We start from the raw sequence: 23,442 nt of genomic DNA on the forward strand, positions 1-23,442 counted from the left end.
ACAGAAGCAAAAGTGTTTGGGTGGAGGAACCAGCAAGAGAAAGGAGGAGAGATAGGAGCATAGTAAGGACAAACCCAAGCAAAGTGTAATGATATATATGATATAAATATCAACATGAGGGTCTACAGAGATGGCTCAGTGATTAAGGGCACTGGTCCCTCTTCCAGAGGTCCTGAGTTCAATTCCCAGCAACCACACGGTGGCTCACAACCATCTATAATAAGATCTGCTGCTCTCTTCTAGTATGCAGGTGTACATACAGATCCAGCATTTATGTACATTAAATAATAAATATTTTTTAAATATCAACATGAAACCTGTCTTTTTATACTAGCTTAATTTAGTATTATTAGTATTAGTATTATTGTAGTCAATGAACTTAAAAGCAAAAAAGTTACAACTTCTCCATACCTCTTGAGTCCCACTGAGCATGAGCCTGTCTTTGAGAGAAGCGTGGTTTGTTTCACAACACCCACATGGCTCTCACAGTGGCTAGTAACTCCCGGTCTGGGGAATCCAACACCTTCCTCTGGCCTCTGCACAACTGAGCACTCATGTGCACAGACTCCCCACCCCCAACACACTATTTTAAAAAAAAATAAAATAAAATATTTTTAAGTCCATATATTAACAAATACATTGTGATTTGTGCGGTTCTCATATGTATTAATGGTAAAGGATGTTCTGAGATTAACTGAAACCAACAGGATGCAGACCTGGAAAAGAGGAAATAAGGCACAAGCAGAGGGTTGCATGGAAGATGGCCTTGACAGCCTGACCGAGAAGGGGAAGAAGACTTGCACATGGATCCGGTGTGACACAGCACTAAGGGCAGCATACCAGAAGGCGACCAGCGGTTCAGGTCAATGTCTGACTCTATAGTGAGGGCGAGGATGCAAGAAACTCAGCCCAAAACAAAACAATTCCCATCCCACACATCACAATGTGATTATATACGGGAGACACTGGAAAATAATACAAAACACAGACTCGAGAATATCATAGATAAACTATTTAAAGAAAGGGGACAGAGAAATGAAATCAATGGCTAATGTGTTGCTAGTTAAATTGGAACAATCACGTAGAAAGAAAGGACAGGTTATAATTCTAGCAGTAGATACCTGAAACTGCTGATTTCACCACACAAACCCTACTGACCCTGCCTGACCTTTTTGCATGCTTAGGATAAAGCTTACTTGTAAATTAGATACCTACCAGAGTTAATAACAAGATGGACCAAGTATAACAATATATTATAACAAAATTCATGTCAACTTGTTCTTTGTCTCTCTCTGTCTTTGTCTGTGTGTCTCTCCCCTTTGAGAAGCACTTGGAAACTCATCTCTGCCCTTCACCAGTCCTGTATTTTGGGAGCACTGCTAAGAAACGAACAGTTACCTGAACACAGCACCAGCTACCAAACAGTTAATCTTATAATAGAGATGGCTACTTATGCTGACCTGGCAGGAAGTATATCCAGCCTGGTCAATCCACATCCCCAGGCAGGACAGAGCTGGGAGGTTCAGGAGGTCACACCACTCAGAACAGTACTGCACATTTAACACATAGGAATGTACACTGCTGAAACTCTCTAAGTCATATTTTCAGGTAGCATCGTATGAGGTACCGAGTACTTCAAAGTTGAAAAAGCCAAATGGTACCTGCAGTGCACAACTGTGCTTCATCCAGCAGTCACCAGACAGAAAAGCACAGCCATGACCACTGTTCAGACTCCCATTGTCGTTCACAGAATTGTGGGTAATAGTTGAATTCGGTCTTCATGTGTGAGTATGAGAAAGGTAAAAAGATAACAGGCTGGCAAGATGGCTCAGAGAGCTACTCAAGTTCCGTTTCTGGATTCCACAGGAAGGTGGAAGGGAAGAACTAACTTCTCAAAGTTTTCCTTTGACCTGCACAGTCGTGTGCACGTACACACACACACACACACACACACACAAACACACACACACACACACACAAAATCTGGCATGCACACATAATAGTAAACCAGTATGTGAAAAAGCACATTTGGAAAGACAAAGCCAGCACGCACCGCTAGTCATCTCGGCCACAGGATCAAACAGCAAACGGCAGGCTTGTCATGAGGTCTAGCTGCAGGACAGGCTTTGCTCAAAACAGGGCTCTCCCATAGGGAAGCAGAATGTGAGCACACGGGACTCAGGGGAGATGCTATTTCCATCTCTGCTCTGCACCAGCCCACTCAGTGTCAAGCATCCAGGGATCGTGTACCTCCCTGTGGGAGGGGCTCCCCTTGTGGAGCACATCCACCCCACATGACACTCCATAATGTGGGCTGTCGGCTTATGCTTGGACCATAGCATCACTCAGGAAACAAGACGCTACAAAGATGCGCTTACTACTTCAGCCTGTTAAGCCTGCTTCAAATCTCCAGTCTAGTAAATCTCCCTAGTAAATCTACCAAACTACTGATAGAGAAGTATGCTGGCTGTTTTTGAAAATAAAAGTCTTTAGGTCTGCCAGATTTGAGAACAATAGGAGGAAAAGAAAACAATGTGCTCTCAGAAGCATCCCGTGTGTGTGTGTGTGTGTGTGTGTGTGTGTGTGTGTGTGTGTACTCTCTTATTTTTCAGAATGGAAATGCACTTATTTTCCTTCTGATTATAAGCATATTGTCACATAATATTGAATCATTTTTCAGGAAGCCTGTCCCAGTTGAATTTCCCACCAGCATATATAGTGTCCATTTCCTACTTCCACTAATGTCGGAATGCTTTAGTCCTTTGTTAATGTGCTGGCTGAGATCATATCAAATTCTTTTAATTTGAAGTTTTAATTCCCAGAAAGGTTGAACAGTCTTCCAAAGGCTTATTAGAACCATTTATGTCATTTATCCATTTCTTTATAATGGCATTTTTAAAAAGATCCTTATTTTAAAGATATTGGTCTTCATTACTAAGTCACAAATTGCTATTTAAATTTTTACTTTGTTCATGAAGGTTCTTTGTAATTTTTTGTTTCATTTGTTTTGAACAAGACAGGGTTGTAAGGAGCCTAAGCTGGCCTTGAACTCAGTAAGTAGCTAAGACTGGCCTTGAAGTCCTGGTCCTCTGGCTTCTCTCCCAGCATTGGGCTTCTGGGCATCTGCATCCCTGGCCTGTTCTGTTGGTGGTTTTGTTGTTTGATTTTACTTTCCTGCTTAAGAGTTTTCTCCAACTTTTACAGAGTCAAATTTACTTGACTATTTGGTTTCACTGAGTTTTTAAAACCTTTTGTTTTACAAATATTTATGTGACGTGTATTGGCGTGTATTGGTGTGTATTGGCATGTGTACATGTGCCAGAGAGCATACTGAAGGTTAGAGGTCACCATGGAGGATTTGGTTCTGTCCTTCCACCATGACTGGATCCAACTCAGTCCATCAGGATTGGCAGCAATCCCCTTTGTCCACTGAGCCATGGTCACTGGCCCAAACTCCTGGGGCGTTCGCTCTTGATTAAGAAGGTCTCCCACACTCAGCTATCTACCTATTTCTATGTACATATTTGAGGAACTTAAAATCTTGTTCTATTTTTTTAACTTAAATTTCTGGTCCCTCTGCTATGTATTTGAGTATGATGGAGAAACTATTTCTCTTCTCCAGAGTCAATTCAAGCCTAGTGGTTAAATGATGCTGCCAACCTCAGGTTTGATGTGTCTCTGCTCTCCAACACTAAAACTGTATGTGGCCAGGTTGGGTTTTTTGGTTTGGTTTTTACTTTCTTTCTTTCTCCCCCCTTAATCTCTTCATCTCATGTAAACAGATTTTGATGCCACTATGAAAGTGTTTCTAACTTATGTAGTGCCAATTTGTTTAAGATTTATTTTATGAATTCTCTTATGTGTATGTCTGTGTATGAACATGGACGCAGGTACACACAGTGGCCAGAAAAGGGTATTGGATCAGCGCCTCAACTTTTCTTTTCATATGTGGTAAGGAAACACTTTCCACTTGTGCTTCGAAACTTCCCTGACTGCTGGTGGGGTTTATTGGCTCAACAGCCATTGGGCACTTGGAGGATTCAACAGATGTAAGTATTTTGTCAAAGTGCACAAACTTATAAAAGGCCCAAAGCAAACACTTTTGTAGGATGCCCTTCAGCACCCCTTCTCAAACATGGTGAGAGTGTTCACTGTTCTCAAAGAATACTAGCAGTGTGCGTGGTATGGATCAGGAATTTTCCAGTCCACAAATGCATATTTTCTGGGCTCATTAAACCCACTACAGTCTAAAGTGTGATGAAATGTATGTATATAGCAGACTTTCATCATGATATTTTTATGACATTAAAATTATCATGTAGAGGAAAAACTACAACTTCCTAGCTCCACATTTATAGTGATATGCAGACTTGTCCCAACATCTCTGATAGCGGTGACTTTCAGTCCCACTCATTTCTGCTTTGTTCCCTTAGATCTTGTTTGCCCGGCCCTATTTCCCTTTCAACTTCAGCATTCCTGATTGACCAGAGCAAGAACCAATTTACCACCTGTATCCCTGACACCCCTAAATGTAAGTGGTTCTGGTCACATGGTAGTGAGGCTGTGTTGCTTTCAGCTGTGTCCCTGTGAGAGAGTCCAGATGGTGGGTGCAATATTGACATAGCACCTCAACCTTGGCCCCTGCAGGCTGGTGTGTTTGAATGCATGCTTGTCATCTTGACTGCTGTTTGGGAAGGCTGTAGAACATTTAGGTGGTAGTTCCTCACTGACGTGGATATGAGGGCAGACCGTTAGCCCCACTTCCCCACACGTCCAGCATCCTGAGTGTAGATATGAGGGAAGAGTCAGGCTCCTGCTCCTACCGCAGTGCCTTCCCTATCTGCTGCCATAGCCACCAGCCATGATGGACTTTGCTTCCTAAAACTAAAGCTAAAATGAACCCTTCCTCTCTTAAGTCGCCATTGTCAGGGTGTTTCATCCCAGCCCATGAGCCTGAACAGATATTACCTAATGATTGAGTGAGGCCCACGGAATGCCCAGCAGGAGACGCTAAGACCTCCCATTCTCTGCTTGGACTTGGTATAACCTAGTTGCTTCGACACTGCATGGAAGTTGTGGCACTTCACAGATTCCAGGGTTGCCTCTTCTCCACCTCAGTCCGACCTCCAAGTCCTCCTTCCTGCTCTGACATGCTTTCTCATGTGGTAGAAGAATTCAGCTGTGGCATGTGAGACCTACAGAGGCCAACTGCTACCCAAGACCACTGTTTGCCGTCCAGTGCCATGCCACTTGGATCCTGTGTTCTATCTGTCATACTCCCAGCTCAGCATCAGCCTAGCCTCCTCTCTGGGTATAAGAACTCAACTGGGCCCCAGGACATGTCCTTCAGCATAAGCAGATAGAGAGACCTCCCTCTAGGGTCACTGGCTTCCACATAGCCCAAATCCTTTGAAATCTCACGCAGTAACTCAGACAGCACTGTAGAGAGTGTCTAGAAACAGAAATCAAAACAGTAATGTATTCCAGCCAGGCATCCAACTGTAGGATCCCCGTCTTTCATTAGCACTATGTGGGAAACAAGAGCTCTGTTTTTGTCTAATTTTGTCTAATTTGACAAAATTCTTAACTTCTTGAGAAACCACAAGCCACTTTCATCTGGCTGCTCCCTGCCCTTGTCCTCTCTGCTCTTTGAGCTCAGAGTTCCACGTGCTTGTCTTGGAAAGAGTCCATCCCAGTACATCCCCAGGAACACATGCACGCACTGGGACATTGTTCCCCAGGAACTGGGAATCTTGATGCACATTCCGGCATCGCTAAAATCTGGAGGAAGTGATGCAAGGGAAAAAAAAAAAAAAGCTATGGCAAAGAGGGTGAAATCAAACAAGTCCACTCAACATGTCCTCCGGGAGCGACACAGGGAGCATCCACACGGGTGGGGAAACTCTGCGGTGTTCATCAGCTGGAACTGTCAGCAAGGACATTCATTAAATGGCAGCTGTTGCTTCACCACTTGTAGGGGAGTGGAGCAATCCTAACTCCAAAATAGATTTCTGAGGATGAGACCGTTTCCAGCTAGTGACTGCAGGAGAAGCCTGGTTGTGAGATTTTTTTTTTTCATGAGCTTGTGGGAAAAGAATGGGGAGCAAACAGTTGTCGTTCAGCCTGGAGATGGCTGAGTCTTGGACTATGGTATGCAGGTATGCCAAATAGCATTCTAGCTCGCTACCACAAAGGGAGTCTGAGTGACAGTCCACCCCCACTCACCTGGGAACATCAGCTGCTCAGGGAGTGTTGGTTTATTTTTTTTTTATTACGTATTTTCCTCAATTACATTTCCAATGCTATCCCAAAAGTCCCCCATACCCCCCCCACTTCCCTACCCACCCATTCCCATTCTTTTGGCCCTGGCATTCCCCTGTATTGGGGCATATAAAGTTTGCAAGTCCAATGGGCCTCTCTTTCCAGTGATGGCCGACTAGGCCATCTTTCGATACATATGCAGCTAAAGACAAGAGCTCAGGGGTACTGGTTAGTACATCATGTTGTTCCAACTATAGGGTTGCAGATCCCTTTAGCTCCTTGGGTACTTTCTCTAGCTTCTCCATTGGGAGTGTTGGTTTATTTTAATTACTGCTTAGAAAAAGCATTGCTATGATTTTTTTTTTCTTTTGCTATTACTTTCCTGTTGTGGGGCAGTAAAGATGTGGAGCCTATCAATAATCAAAACAGATTGAGAAATATTTACTTTCTCAAGTTCCTAGGATTTAATGAGTTCAATTTAACAAACATTGTTCAGAACTTGTAGATGATTCTAAAGGCAGTTTCAAGTCATAATGGAGCCTATTTTATGACACTGTTTTAGTTTGCATTTATTTATTAGAAAATAGTCACAATAATCTCCCATTTCCTATTTAGTTTCTATTGTTTAGAGAAATTTATAGCACAGTGTGGTGTGTCATTGATTTTTATCTTTAAAAAAGGGTTCACTTAACTAGGTATTGATGATAAATTCCCTTACAGGTATTCAAAGGCCTGTTCTGTGGAACTTGAAAGTTACAGAATGTATCACATACAGAATTCTATAAATGTACTGCCTAAAAATATAGATTTTTAAAAGTTCTTCAGACTGCATTCAGCCACTGACCTGCCAATCTCACATGACAGAACACCTTGCTTCCACTGTGCCTGCTGCTATAGAATAGAACTTATGACTCTCTTCCTCTTGCTGTGGACCTCATTTGAGAAGCTGGGGTGTGGCATGAAAGCATAGACCAAGGACTCACAGGAAGAATGAAAGGGAAAAGCCAGACTTACAAGGCAAAGCAATGTCAAGGGATCTAAACAGGAGTGAAATTTGTGGTTAGAATGACTGGAACAGTAAAAAGAACCCACACCCAGCAGAAAGGCTGCTGGTATTATGCAGACCACAAGGGAAGAAAAGGCTGGACCTAAGGAGCAAAGTCACTGGGGAAAGTCTTGACCAAAATGGGGTTCCTCAAACCAGATTACTCACTGGGAAAAGAGAAGCCAAGGCACAGGCCTAGTCCCTAGTCAAGCAAAACTCCAAGAGTGAGCACTAACCGCACCAAAGCCAGCTGCCACCAGACTGATGCCGAAACAAGGAGCAGCTGCTATTCAACACCTTATACCCTCAGACCAACTCCAAAATAGCAGAGTGATTAAGAGCGGATGAGCACAGGCTGGGGAGGGCTGAACTCATTTCAGACCTGCCACCTGCTTGCTGTGGGGAGGGAGGGAGGCAGCCTCAATTTCCTCAGTCTCCCTATCTGGCAAATCATTGGATACAAGTAACTATCTCATGCATCTATTTCACACAAGATGTCAATAATTGCTAGCGGCTGTGACGTTTATTAGAACTGTGTGATAGAGATTCAGTACACTAGGACTGGAGGCCTTAAGTTCAGGTCCTTGCTCTGGTCCTAGTTTACCTCTGTGCCACTTCTATGGAAGCAAAGTGCAATCTCAAAAACAAACCAGGAAGCAGTTGCTGATCCTGAGTCGAGACACTAAAGGCTAAGTCCATCTATGATCCTGGGGTCCATTGACCTAAGACAGGAATGCAGCCACTAGGAGGTATGGGAAGAGCCCACTACCAAGCAATGGGCAGGCACTGTTCCCAACCCAGTGCTACCTTCAGGAGACTTGGAAACTTAATCTGTGAATACCAATTATAGCCATGCGAAAGCCCCCACACAGGCCAACTTGGATGAGAATCTCTGGAGCTATAGACATTGGCATGTTTAATTTTCCCACGAGAATTAGATTCATAAGATTCCATTACCATTGCATAACATATAGAATGTGACCTGTCAAATGTCCTACATGGACACTCGTGTTTGAACATCTAGTCTTCAGATGGTAGTATTGTCTTGGGAGACTGGAGCCTTTGGGGTTGTGGTCTCACAGGCAGCAGCGGGTTGCTGGGACTGGACTCGGGAAGGTGGTTTCCAGGCTGAGGGCTCAGCTGCCTGATCTACCATGTTAAACGCTCTCCATGCCACAGGCCAAGCCTCTGTGGCTACCATGCCTTCCTGGCCATGATGACCGTTCCTTCAGAAACTATGAACAAGAGGAAATCTCTCCTCTCAAGTTGCTTCTATGGGTATTTCATCATAGTGCTAGAAGCACTGCTGATGCCTGAGTGTTAAGACCCGCCCCCACTGGATGGTGGGATGGTTCCCACTTGAAGTGAGTCTACAGCTATCCAATCTCCTCTGCATCCGGCAGAGGCAGCCCCAGAACCGAATCTACAAGATCATTAGCGGAATAAAACCCAGAGCCCCCATTCCTGCTTGCTATCAGACTAGACACAGAAGTACCAAGAGAATTAGCAGATCTTACAGAGGTCTCGGTAACTCTTAAGTATGATAAATTGTTAATATCTTCCACTTAAGAGGCATTCACTAAAGACCAGTGTGGAAAGTATCAGTCAGTTTTGTTGCCAAGAGGACTTTAGGATAATTGAATGAGGTGGGGTGAAGATTCCGGAAGCCAACCAGTCAAGCCCCTTATCTCCAAAGGAGAGAACACTTAAGTATTTTCCTCCTTTGACAGTGTTGCCATTTAACTCAAAAGCAGGGCAAGAAAGGGGGGTTAATTCTGAATTTGTTACAAGTGGATCTACAAATAAAGCAGAAAGCCTTGATGACAAAAAAGAAAATCACATCTCTGCCTTTAATTTTTTTTTCCCATCATCTTGTATGAAACAAGTCTATGCCACAAAGGAAATAGGAGCTTTGCTTCAGGAAGATGTTCAACCTGTAAGGCACAGTGCAAGTTCTGTGCATTAGCTAAGGGCATAACAGTGAGTGGAGGCAGGGAAAAGGCACTAGGCTGGTCTAACATAGTGGCCAAGACACTGCTTTCAACCTACAGCATTTCTCAGAAGTCAGAACTTAGTTCTATTCTGCATCTTCAGTCTATGTGAAACATTCTCTTTGGGGGGAATTATTCGATTCACTGGGAAAACAAAGTATTTACAAACTCTGTCCTGAGAAAAAGCAAAGCCCTATATAAGCTCCATCCAATGTTTATTGGCAACATGGAGAGAGGGCTCAGTGGTTAGGAGCCCTTGCTGCTCTTACAGAGGATCTGAATTTAGACCTCAGCACACACACATTGGGCTGCTCACAACTGTCTGTACCTCCAGCTCCTGAGATTCCAACCACTTTGGCTTCCACGGGCACCTGCAGTCACATGAGCATACCTACACATGGGTATATACATATATACATAAACCAAAATAATAAAAATAAATATTATATGAAAACTCCCCCCCTTTCAAATTTTTTTCCTTTTATTTCAGACAATCCAGAAGTTAAATGCCAACAGATGAACGGAAACTAAAAATTTCTCAATTATTTCTGAACAGTCAGATATTTAGCATCAATGGAACTCTTGAATTAAGAAGGTAAAAGATTGAAAAAAGTACCCAGTAAAATGTCTTGGCAATGCTACACAGTGGCCTTGTGCCAGCTGCAGAGTGTCGGGTAGCTAGGTATGTGGGTCACACCTTTAATGTCAGCATTCAGGAAGCTGAGACAGGAGAATCACTAACTCTAAGCCAGCCTGGGCTACATAGTGAGACCTTGTCTCAAATAACACAGATTTTGAAAACTGTCAGGCAATTGTTCTTAAACAGGCTCTCTGATCCATTCTGCTTGGTTTTGATGGGACAGCTTCTTGCCAGTTAACAGTACCCACACTGTCTTGGGAGAGAAAAATCAGTGACTAAGACTTGCTTCTGTACTCTGTGCCCAGGTCTTCTACCTCTTCCTGGCTTATTAAACTCCATGAGCCTTTGGAGCTTTTGGTTCTGCTTGGGGAGCTCTGGCAAAGGGCCCTTCCATCTGTTTATTCTTTGCCCTTGGTGAACCTTCTGCAACCATAGCGGCAGTAAAGCCCTTCAGTGTTAAATTCTATACTCTCCCTAAAACACAGCTCAGGCACCGGACCTGGGGATTACTCCTTGAAAAACAGCCTACATTTCAAAAAGATGCTTGAACCAAGGCATAAAAATGGACAAATTATCTGAGTTTGAATTTTATATCTACCACTGGGCAAGTTCCTTAGCATGTATGAACTTCATTTCCCTAATCTATGAGATAGGGATAAGAATGATAGATCATTTTACCAGTATGTTTGAGGCCCTGAGTTCAAATTCCAACACTTAAAAAAAAATTGAAGGTGGACTCATAGAACTTCTGTGAGAAGCAAATAAAACCATTCACATGCTATGCTTGGTGTGATGCTAAGCACAGAGTGTTCTTGAGAGCAAGCTGGCTGTTATTATCATTATTTGCATATATTACACATGGTGACATGTAAATGGTAGTACATAGAGCCACTGCTATCACTTATTATGTATCAGATCGGTCTGCAAAACTTGGGGCTTGAGTGCCCAGAAACTGGTAAAACACCTGGTACGCTGGGAGTCTGTTGACTGGGCAGAGTTTTGAAGGTGAGAATGTCTTACTAAAGTCGGGGCATCCCCTGAGGAGTTAACACCATGAACCCAGCTTAAGAGCAGAGCAAGCAGCAGGCTGTGAGTAAAACATCTGGTTTGGTGGTTCCCAACACAGCAGATAAGGTCCAAAAGGGCAGTGTGTGAAAACCAAGCTTCCGTGACCCAAATACCAGCTTGCCCTTCATGACTGATCCTTCCTGAACAGTCAAGGAAGCACAGAGAGCCTTGAACACCTCCAATGTCACTTCTCAAGACTTATAGGATTGTGAGGAGAGCTCTGAGCTGGCACAGCTTGCTGCCTCTCCCCAGTGAGCCGACCATCTTTGTTTTCATTTTCATTTTATTGTTGTCACAGTAACTACAGGCTCCAGACACAGGCCCGTGGTGTCATTTCCTCATGTGCCTCTACCGCCACACTGAAATAGCATTATGAACTCAGCAATGCCTCTTCCCTTCCTGTTGTTCCATAGCACTCCAGCCCAGGCAGAGAGCTCTAAAACGAGTTACTCGAGACATAAGTATATTAAAGAAAAAGAAAGTTAAATTATCCCTATTACTGTGTTGCCTGTGACTCATGTGTGTCTGTGGGGGGAATTAGTTTTGCAAAACTCTTACAGACAAACAAGACAAGTTGGCAGTAACTTGATTGTCTTGGTGATGTCAGAAGTCTACTGTTTTCAATCAAACCATCTTCTGGTCTCCGATCTTTAGAAAGAAAAAATGTTTTAAGAATGCATTTGACGGACCCTCCTATGTCCATTTTGTGGCTTCCCTATACATTTTCTTTATGAAAGTAAGGAATAGATACTTCATTTACTGAGGTACCTGGGAGGACTGCAGCTACAATGATGGCAGAAGAAAAAGAGCTATTCCTAAGTGCAGACATCAAGGTCCTCGGCCACAGCGCAGCAAGCAATGCTTGCCCCCTGTTTAAGATAAAGCAATAGGTAGCGGCATTTAAGCAAGAAACTCGAACTGGAAAGATCTTGAAACTTTAAATGCTCAATTCAAGTCAAATTACTTGAGATAAATTCTGTCCTAGCTTTAAAATATCCTTTGGTTTGTCTTCCAAAGGCCCCCAGAAACGCATAAATCACCCAGTATTACACGCTGACACCATTTCCCAAAAAAGGAGAAGCACACAAACGTACACCATGCTTCGGTGTCGCTGTGGCTTAAACGAAGCCCGCAGGGGTGGGGAACACGGGGCACTAGCAAAGTCTCATGACTTCATTTCTCTGCCCAGAGTTTCTCAAGTTGTCCATCGGATGTTTAACAGTGAAACACTACTCAATTCAGGGTTGACTTTCCCCCTGAGTTCTGTCACAACAGGATGCCTGGCCTTTGAAATGAAACTGCTCCGGCTACTACCAGAGAAACTTGTATTCTGCCAACTGACTTTCCCTTTTCTTGTTAGGGAAAGAGTGAGATTGGCCATTTAAGGGAAAATAATATAACTCAGTTTGCTTTCCTTAATTCTTATATTTTGGCCTTAGAATCTCTGCAGTGTATTTGCAAAAACCAAGAATGGGGCTTTCTCCCCCAACCCCACCCCACCTTTCCATATGTATGTCTTCCTCCCTGCTTCATTCTTTCCTTCTTCATATCACGTTTTCACTGGAGAACAATAATTCCCAATTCCAGCTTGCTACATCTTCATTACAAACTCTTCTTGCCAACTCAGGAGCTGGAATAGAACTGGCAAGTCTAAACCATGGCCATCCCTCACAAAGTTTAATACTACTCTCTCAACTTAGAAGCAGGACCCTGGTAAGAGTGCTTCATGTATTTTTGTTTAATTGGGTGCATACAATGTACTACATATGCAATGTACTACATAAGCATCTTTGTAATAAAACACCACTTCCGTTTGTCTGGTGGTAGACTTTGTTGTCATTTTTAAGACTGACAAGAGTGAAGAGCAATGAATAGCAAGGATTCATCTCGACATGGTAAGGTTGAAGTTAGCCTGAGGTGACCTTTTTTGGTTTTTGTTTTTCAGTTTATCTGTTACTAGGTTAGTGAAACAAAAGAAAACATCTAAAGGAAGAAATAAAAAATAATAAATGTAATTCCATCCCCTCCATAGTCTTCACTGTTATGCATTACCCAGTGTAGCTGGATGTGGAAGGGACAGCCAAGTACTAAGTATAAAGACATTTTATCTCCAAGTGCAAATATAGAAACAAGAACAGTCTATCCTGTGGGTGATTTCTTAACCTTTTTAGTAATGCTTCTAGATGACACAAGACTGCTGAGTGATAACGGCGGATTTGCGGGGGAGGGGGGTTGCAGCATAAATTCCATCTGGAATTATTGGCCGCTCTTCAAATTGTGTCTGCTTAGGGCGCCCAGCAGCAGAGAATGTCCCAACCCAGATTCCAATGTAAAGAATGAGTTCTCCTGCCTTTCTTACCATGGGGAGCTTCAGTTTACAAGCAATCCAGGAACTTCATGTGCAACCAGGATTAAAATAATTACACTTAAAACGTGGCAGGGAAGGTGAGACTAGATTTATTGGACAACCTATCAGACACATACCTATGGTATTAGCTGTTCAATCTTCACACACCTCTATGAGGACAAAACACTGTAAACCTCAGGTAAGGAAACCGAAGCCCAGGGAGTCTGTCCAAGGCCAAAGGGAACTGAAATCTGAGCCCAGGTCACCAGGCTTGCCTGTCACTTGTTGTTCCTGACTCCTCTTCCATGACTGGGTCCTTACTCTTAGATCTCTTATCAGACTCAAGGAAGCATAATTTATTTCATTGGCTTATCTTTTATTCCATTGGCATATATTAGAATATTGCATAAATTAATTTATAGTGTAGGTTTAATATCACTTTTCTAAATTGTTACCAATAATTTTCTTTTAACCATTCTTGTTAAAGTAGATCTTAACCTAAGCTTGCCTAGTAGACCCATAGCTTTTTATTTAAAAACATAAAGTGTGGATTAAACTCTATAATACTCTAAGTTGGAGGCATATGTTATCCTATTATTAGCTCTTTTTTTAATGCTCATCTGTAGGCTGGAGAGAAGGCCCTGTGGTTAAGAATACTAATGGTGATGGTCTGAAGCTCAGGGTCCCAGGGAATTAAGTGCCCTCTTCTGGTTTCTTCAGGCATCATCACCCATACGTCATACATTCACACAGATGCAAGCTCATGAACCTAATTAAAAATAAGTCTTGGGTGGGGGTGGTGCGTATCAGGCACAAATTTGTCTTGCAAAAGATATGCGTTCAATTCTAAGCACCTATGTCAGGCAGCTCATAATGGCCTACAACGCCAGCTCTGCAAGCTCCCGCACCTCTGGCCTCACCAGGCACCTGCGTGTGCACACACACGTGAACACACACACACTAAAAATAATAATTTTCAAGAGAAATGCTCATCTAAAACACAAATAGAGTATAACACAAAGTACACTACTTAGAATGCATAAACCCCAACATGTCACTCCCAAAGAATAACTAAAAACTATAAACCAGGCAGAGACCACTGCTTAATGAATACATCCACTATTTCACAAATCCCAATAGAAAACTACCTTAGAATATGAAGAGAATCTGTTTGTTGTGGCGAATACAGAGCAAATAGTTTCAAAAGCTAATCTTGTTCTCTTGCAGCAATGCTGCAAGTTTCATGAACGATTGAAAGTAGTACCAAGAAACATCTGTGTTTTAAATACGTAAGAAGAAAATATTTTAAATGACCATGATATTTAAATGTTTTGTTGTTCATGGCCAGAGTTTAATCCATGACTCATAGAGTCATGATTTAAGTGAATTGACCAAAGGTAACCATACACAAAATCTGGCCTTAAAAGATGACTTTTAAAAATAGGAGCTACAGAATTTAGAGGTTTAGCAAGTCTAGGTTCATATACAGAATGTAGGTAAATAGATGTCCTTTTGGTATCATTTGTGAGGCGTGCAATATCATTCTCACTGTCAGATTCATAAACACTGTTGAGCTTGGCAAAACTATGAAGATTTTTTTCAGTGAGAAAAATTTTAGGTAAGACACTTTTAGCCATACTTCTAATTGGTTTTCTGGATTTTATACTTTCTCACATGGTCATCAGTAGAAATCTGGAACCTAGGAAGTTAATAGATCATCCACTGTGTACACGGGGCCAAGACACTCCAGAGCTATTAAGATTTCACAAAACAGTCCCAGCCTGAATGAGGCCAAGCCTACAATGAAGGATGCTAATTCTAACAGGGTCCAAGTGTCCAAACTAAGGAGTCACTTCCAAAATCACTGTGAAGATGGGAGGTAATGGTCTGAGTCTGAAAAGATGAACAAGGTCTCTACTGGAGCAGAGTAAGTGTGTCCCAGGCAAGGCATGTGGCAAGAGAAAGAGCAAAGTCTTCAAATGTCCACCCTGCCTGGGTTTGAAGAATGGTCCGTAACCTGAAGTCCCTGAAGCCAGGGGACCTTGCTGCTGAGTAGTGAGACTGAAACTGGAAAAGTTAAGTGGGTGTCAGGTGATGATAGGTTTTCAAAATCTCCAGCTTTGGTGTTTGGCAGCAACAAGGAGTTGGTTGTCCACTGAATGCCCAATGCATAGACAGACAAGCACAGCAAAGTGGAGAGATACTCCCCCCCCCAGTCACCAGCAGCATGGTTTCCATGGTAATGAGGCTGAACATGGACAGCAGTAGCAGAGCTAGGCTAAGGAGAACAACGGTGGAGTCCGACCGCTCTTGTGAGGGAAGGGATGAGAGGACACTCCAAAACAGCACACAAATATGCACTCAAATGAAACAGAGGATGGATGCCTTACTCACAGACCGGGATGCTTTGTTCAGACCGTGGAGGAAACCACGTGGTTGAAAACCTTAGCACTTCTTAATTCTCACGAGGAAACTTAGAACCTTCAAAACAATTAATGATACTCAAGACTCCACTTCAGCAGACATGGCGTTCACTCAGGGTGGAGCACTGTGCTGCCATCTAAAAGGTGTCTCCCTGATGCCAGAGAGTCCTGAGTGCCTCGAACTGATGGTAGATTCCGACCTTCCACAGGCAGGTGGAAGCCAGGAATGTAACCCTTCCTAGGATTAAGAGCATCTACTTCTGACTTTATATAAATCCCTCAAGACCAAGATATTTCATCTCCAGCAAAAGTTTCCTCCCCAAACCTGGAGGTTACCAGCATGCCCACTCTCTATCATGTGCGTGTTGGTGACATAGGGTTAATGTCATTACACTAAGCACATAATCGGAACTATGCAGCATGATACACATTGAAATGACAGCATTATTTCTTTTCCCTAACACACACTCTTTAATCATCACTTGACTATAGGAACATCTGCTTAAAAGGCTCACATATTATCATTTGTCAAAAAGATTCTTTTCCAAACTGGTTTATGGAGGCTCAGAGTTTTAAAAATGGTTTTTTAATTTTATTTTATGTGCATTGGTGTTTTGCTACATGTATGTCAATGTGAGGGTATTGGATCCTCCTGGAAATGGAGTTAGAGACAGTTGTGAGCTGTCATGTGGGTGCTGGGAATTGGGAAGAGTGTCCAGTGCTCAACTGCTAAGCCATCTCTCCAGCCATTGGAAATTCTTTTTTTTTTTTTTTTTACATTGACAAAATAGACACAAATAAGTTTTTTGTTTTGTTTGGTCTTTAAAGGCAGTCTTACTCTGTAGCCAGGCTAGACTAAAATTTACTATGTAGCTACTATTTCACTCAGGTTAGCTTTGAACTCACAGCAATCTTCCTGCCTCAGTCTCTCCATTACTGGATCACACGCATGAGCTTCCAAGTCCAGTGTACAATTAATTTTTAAAAAAAAAACTGTCCTTCAGTATTTTCTTTGATCTTATTCTTGGGTTTATTCATCCAAACTCTCTGAATTATTTAAAGAAATAATCCATCCTCTTATGTAAATTTGGCCCCAACTACACACCACCAGGAATCAATACTGACTGTATCAGTAGTTTGTAGCCACAACCTGTGAGACTAACATGAAATTGTTCTGTGTAAGCAATTCTGATTAAAGTGCATGTCACCTTCTGGGAGGGGAGACAATATACCCTCAGAGGAGGCCAGAACTTCCTTCACACAACTGGAAATACACTCTTACTCACACCCACACAGCTTATAAAAAGATTGAGTTTTTTTCCTTTAAAAAAAAATAAAGTCTAAGTTTCTTAAAGCAGAATCTATTATCTGCACAAAGGCAATCACTCAATTTAATTAGTTTAAGTACCACAACATTCTCAATGAATCAGCAGCAGGCATATTTTGCGCGAGTCAGATGCATTTGGGCAACTGCAGGCAAATGAGGTCAGAACCAGCACAAGGTGTCCCGGTGCAATCAGAGAACCCAGCAAACCGAGCCCACAAAGAAGCGGGTCAACAGCCCAGCAACGCGGGACAGCATACCAGACTTTCCTCAGTTACCTCACAAGCTGCTTAGCTAGTTTCAGTAAATAACAGCTATTTTGTCCCTGGGAAAATGTCCCTTCCATGCCTTAGCTAGCTACCCTGGTTGTACTTTCGTCATATTTCTATTACCTGCACAAACATGAATAACTCAGCAGGGCTAGCTTGATGACTATGAAGATATCACAAAATGTTGTCTTTAAAAGGGAATCGGTATGACTGTGAGAAAGAGAAAAAGGTTTTGATTTTTTTTTAAATAATTCACACTGATTCTAATAATTCCTACACGTGCAGGAGCCAAGCAAGAGACAAAGCAGAATTGGAGCGAACCTTCTTCTTGTGGAAAGAGATTTCTTAACAGTAAGTAGCTACTTGGGGGGTAAGGGTGGGGGTGACTTACCTGTTGTCGTCTCCTTTAACCAAAGGTGTGTTCTTTCTCCGCTGGTTTATCCCTTGAAGAACCCAGTGACTTGTCCCACAGTCCAAGACTGAGTCCTGAAAAACTAGCCAGCCCAAAAGAAGACTGAGGGGAAAAAACGCTTTTCCCACTCTGCTGGGACTAGCCAGTAGCTGAAGTCATACAGGAAACGGACAGAGTAGCTGCAGCTTCTCCTTCAGTCAGGATCAGCAGGGATTGGAAGTCGCCTATCTCCCACCCGGACTTTTGTTTCGAAGTTTTTTCAACTGTTGCTAGGTGTTGTTGGGTTCTGAGATTAGGTTTCTCCTCTGCTGTTCCCCGCACACTGTCAGCGCAGTGACTTTGTTGGGGCGCTGAGCTGTGCGTGCTATATTTAACCAGTGTTCTCAGCGAGGCCAGCCTGTCAACAGCTGAGAAGTTTGCAGCCGGCCCTGCTCAGTTCCTAGGCAGCTGGGTTATCAGTCCCACATCCGCGCTCACCCCGGAAAGATCCCGGGGAAGCCGGCAGACCCTTTTAAGGACCTCTGCTTATTTCACAGAGGTAATTACTGTTTGCAGACTGCGAAGTGGGACTTGGCTTTTTAAATCTGAGAAGAAACAGAGCGGGAGTTGTCTTGGGCAGAGCAATTTCCCAAGGCAATAGTCTTCTCAGACTCTTAGATAAGTGTTTTTTTTTTTTTTTTTAATGCGTTAATAGTGTGCTGCAACGGTTGAGAAAAATCACAGTAAGAGATCATTTCCAAACAGCTTTCATCATTGCAGAGTTATATTTATAGCTTGATCCCTTACTCTTAAAAGATGTGTCCTGCTGCATATATAAGTGTTTTTCAAATAAGGCTACCGTACAGGAATGTCGACAGCGCTAGGAATATGAAAGTCAAGGCAGGAAGGAAACTCTTACTATTTCCACTCAAGCCATTCATTCAAAGCAGCACATGGCAAACACCCCAGAAACACCAGGACTGGAGACCTCTCACTAGTGGTTGACAAGCCTGAGTCACCATTAACCCTCCATCCTCCAAAGCCAGTGAGCAAACACTGCCAACCCGAACTTCAAGTCTCGAGATGTTTCCGCTACTTCATTCTGTAGCATAGAAAAGTACGAGCCTCCCAGGTTTAAGATCTATAAAATATGTGTGCTTAATGCTCTAATTTACTATGTACATACGGGAAATTAATGGTGTTCAGGGCTGCCTCAGAACCTTCCTCGAATATTGCCCTGACAAAGCTCTCAACAATATCCTTTTTAAATTTTACATGGTCAGGCTCAGTTTTTCTAGGTCTGAAGTAACGGTTAAGTAAAGGGGAGGGAGAAGTGGGGGAGGGAGCAAGCACACAGGTGAGATGGCTCAACAGGTAAACCATGAACGAACGCTGGACAGGTAACCACAGAAAGATGGCAGGAATATACAAAGTTGCCCTCTGACCTCTACATGTGTGCCCTGACACACATGCCCACATGGCATATACATACATTGACAATAAATAAATAAAATGTTTAAAGGGAGAAACTGCAGTTAAGCTTTTGTGTGAAAGTAGCTGTCTCTTGTAGAATAATAATCGATACTTCATTCACAGTCCCTACAATGGACTGCCTAGTCACAGTCCCTACAATGGATTGCCTATTCACGGTCCCTAAAACTAAATTCTGATATAGGTGGTAATTATGAGACCAGGCTATAGATGATTCAGAACCATCAGGAGAGCAATGGTTGTTGTTGTTGTTGTTGTGTGCCTATCTGTAAGAGCCTAGAACATTCAGGCAAAAGAATAATGGGGCTATTTCCTCCACAAATATCCATAAAGAGTTTTTGGATTTGTTTTGTTTTGTAGTATGGAAAGCGAATCCCCTGCTGTTATTATTTACCTTAGTTTTTGGATTAACTGACCACTATTGCTATTAGTGTTAAACAATGTGGCAGTAAGCCAAAGCATGCAGGATGTGACTTATAATCAGATACTGTTGCCACCTTCAAACTATGTTCTTTTAGTTTTTTTTCTCCTGAGACAGGCAGGGTCTTTGTAGTGCTGACTGTCCTGGATGTCTAGACCAGGATGGTCTCTGACTCACAGAGCTCTGCCTGCCTCTGCCTCCTGAGCTCCTGTGTGCTGGAGGGAGAAGTGAGCCACAGCACCCAGCTGACTAAACTGTTCTTAATTACACTAGGCACACAAGCATAAGTGATTAGTATTCTACACACAGTACATGCTCACAGGCGCTCTGTGTGTGTGTGTGTGTGTGTGTGTACCATGAATTCATTTTGAAGGCTTTCCCCTCAGGAACAATTATTCAGACTAAAGTATTTCCTACATAACCCACAGAGGGAGCAGTGGCATTAAAAATTACTAGAAATTTGTGATTTGTGCACAGTCGATGAGGACCTGACTTTCGGCACACAGTGCTCATACGTGACTGCTCAGCTGCATCCTTTCCCACAGTCTTAAGTGGGAGCACTCCGGGAACCTCTTGAAGAGTGAGCCTAATTTCCCAACTTCGAGAATGACTCACGAGGAAGACTTTTTTCGCAGATTGCTATCATTTGGAGAAAAGCAAGTGAATGAAGGAGCCGTCAGCAGACTATCTCTAGATCCATTTCTAAGACCTAATCTCCCCCCCTTGTTTATTTTAAAAATCATAGTGACTTAGTGATTTTCAAACATGAAAATGTATTATGTTCTCCAATACACTGGTGACTAACTGATATGTTTCCCTTGACAACCTACAGGACTAGAGAGGTTTCATTCATGTTCAGTTTTCCATACAGATTCTGCCCTGTTGATATTTAGTGCCCAACTCTGAGTTTGCATATCAGTAGCAGAAAATATCTCTTCTTGTTCCTTGCTGAATATCCAATTATATCAGGGAATTCACTTTCTATAATACAAAACAAATCCAAAAACTCGTTATTTGTGGAAGAAATGGCCTTATTATTCTTTGGCTGGAATGTTCTAGGCTCTTACAGGACAGTGGGTTGTTTCTACTCTTCTTTACTGCATTGTGGAGCCCATCCATAAACCAAGTCTACAGAGGTGACATGATACATTCCCAGAGTTCTCTTTGGCAGTTTTCAACTTGGAACTGTTGTGTGTGGTATGGATATTGGGAGTGTGTATATTTTTCAAAGCGATCTCTGCCTTTGTAAAAAAACAAACAAACAAACAAACAAACAAACAAATCAGTGCACTCCTGATGGTTCTGAAAAGATTTTTCAAAGAAAAAGGAAAGTTTAGAGCATATGAAAGTGCTTCCAGGCTCTGTACACACAACCAGATCATCATTAGGCACAGATGTGCATGATGGGAGGAAAGGAAAGTGTTCTGCCACAGGCCTGTCCTTCCAACACTTGGGAGGCTAAGGCAGTGGGATCAGCAATTCAAAACCAACCTTAGTTTGAGGTCAGCCATGGCTACCTGAGACTTGTCTCAAAACAATCACAAAATAATAACAATAGAAATAATAAATAAAATGAAAAAAGAGACTCTCAGATTATGAATTAAACCTTTTTAATGTTACTTAAATTCCCTGCAAAAACAATAGATTTCAGGATTAAAAACAAACAAACAAAACAAGCAAACAAATAAAAACCTTTAAGTCACCACGATGGTCATTTTTAATTGTCAGCATGACCCAGTCTAGAGTCACCTGGAAAGAGAATCACAACGAAAGACTGTCTAGACAAATTTGCCCTGCAAATGTGTATGTGGAGCCGGGCATGGTGGCGCACGCCTTTAATCCCAGCACTCCAGAGGCAGAGGCAGGCGGATTTCTGAGTTCGAGGCCAGCCTGGTCTACAGAGTGACAGCCAGGGCTACATAGAGACACCCTGTCTCGAAAAAACAAACAAACAAAAAACGTGTGTATGCATCTGAGGAAGATGTATAAGAAAGGAAGCCAGTAAACGTATCCCTCCATGGTCTCTGCTTCAGTTCCTGTCTCCAGGTTCCTGCCTTGAGTTCTGTGCTAACTTCATGATACACTATAAGCTACTCGCAGAAATAAACCCTTTCTTCCTCACCTTACCTTTGGTCATGGCGTTTTATCACAGCAATAGAAAGCAAACTAGGACAGCCACAGAAGACGGGGTGGGAAGTACATGAGTGTAGCATGTCTCCCCGCCCCCATGGCTCTCCCCAAGCTGCGGTCTGCCCAGTTTCCTGAGGTTCACAGCTGCCTGTACAACATCTTGCAGTTCCAAGCCATCAGTCTTCATCATCATCTTCATCTTCATCCTGCGGGGTGACTAACCTGCAGAGACTGGCTACCGCTGGCTCTAAACCCCTGGCCCCAAAAAATGAAAACTCCAGAGGTTTGTAAATTATCAGCCAGATTTATAACAGCAAATCCTCAACCTCCAAAATGCCCACACAAAGAACTCTAAACTCAATTTTATTGATACAAACTGCACACCTAGATTGGACAGATGTGCCCTATATTATTCAATCATCTATCTGTGAAATCCCCAATTACGTATGGCTCCTACAACTACATGGTTCCGGCTCATCATCCTCTCCTATAGGTTCCATCTTGTCTCATCTCTGTCTCAGTCTCTGACTCTCTCCTGTTCCCTCTTTAAAACTTTCTGCTCCGCCTTCTTTTTCCACTCCCCAATCATAGACCTTATCTGACTAATTAAGAGTTCACCTGGCCTCACTTACAGACAGCAATCCACACATGAGAGCTGAAAGACTGGTAACAGGCTGTGAAGCACCACTCTATAGTCTTGATACAACCATTGTAATCATTAGTTCCCATGAACTGTAGCTACCTACACTGAGCCCCCACAATGCCAGCCCCACTAACAATCAATCAGTTAAAGACCAGCGAAGGGCTCTTGAACCATAGAATATCTTTGGATTCTGGGAGGCAGAAGAACCCCAGCGTTTAGTTGCCTATCTTCTTCTGAGTTGACCAGGTTTCGATAAATAGCTCTGAAATCCTGGTCACACAGACATATGGGCCTGGTTAATCTTCGTAGATCAAAAATCAGACAGACAGGCATGTGCTTGAGAGAAGGAGAGTAATTCGTGGGCAAGGAAGGGTGAATTGGGGAGTAGGGGAGTAGGAACTGAGAGTGGTCTGAATGCAAAGTGTACTTACGTGAAATTATAAAAATATGCATGTAAAATTAAATGTATATCCTGGAGTTGGGCATGGAGGTATACAACTTTAATCCCAGCGTGTGGAAAGCAGCAGAGGTGTGTGTGTGTGGGGGGGGGGGGGGGTCTCTGTGAGTTTGAGTCCAGCCTGGTCTACATCGTGAGTTCTGTTGAGGACAGGCAAGCTATACTGTGAAAGCCTGTCAAAAAATATATTCTAGGCTGAAGAGGTGGCAGCAGGTATAGATGCTTATCATGGAGACTGACGATCTGTGTTAGGCTCCTGGAACCCACCACATGCTTGAAGGAGAGAACTGACTTTAGTAAGTCATCCTCTGGCTTCTCACCTGTTCTGTGGCATAAATGCACATGCATAGATAAATAAACATAATGTTTTCTTCTTAAAGTCTCGAGGATAGAGATGATTTCAAAGTTAAGAGCACATGCTACTGTTTCAGAGGACCAGAGCCTGGTTCCCAGTATCAGGCATCTCACCTGGAGAACTCTAGCTCCAAGAGATCAAACCCCCCTACTTCTGCCCTCCGAGGGCACACACACATACATATGT

General features: G+C 42.8%; 1 protein-coding gene across 4 annotated transcripts in view; it reads right to left on the minus strand.

Annotated features, from left to right (window-relative positions):
- The window catches only part of Filip1 (filamin A interacting protein 1), a 196,404-nt gene that overhangs the window by 151,670 nt on the left and 21,292 nt on the right, over positions 1–23,442 (minus strand). For 2 of the 4 annotated variants that reach the window (XM_029481660.2, XM_021172493.3), the window contains exon 1: positions 17,760–18,134. The exons of 1 other annotated variant lie outside the window; for it this stretch is intronic. The gene's annotated coding sequence lies outside the window, so the exon portion shown is untranslated. Of the gene's footprint in view, positions 1–2,053; positions 2,434–17,759; positions 18,135–23,442 lie in introns of those variants that run through there. One more of the 4 variants, XM_029481659.2, reaches the window with a different exon arrangement.

This window comes from Mus caroli, unplaced genomic scaffold (genome assembly GCF_978045245.1).
Source record: "Mus caroli unplaced genomic scaffold, Mus_caroli_1 scaffold_11, whole genome shotgun sequence".
Classification (NCBI taxonomy): Eukaryota; Metazoa; Chordata; class Mammalia; order Rodentia; family Muridae; genus Mus; species Mus caroli.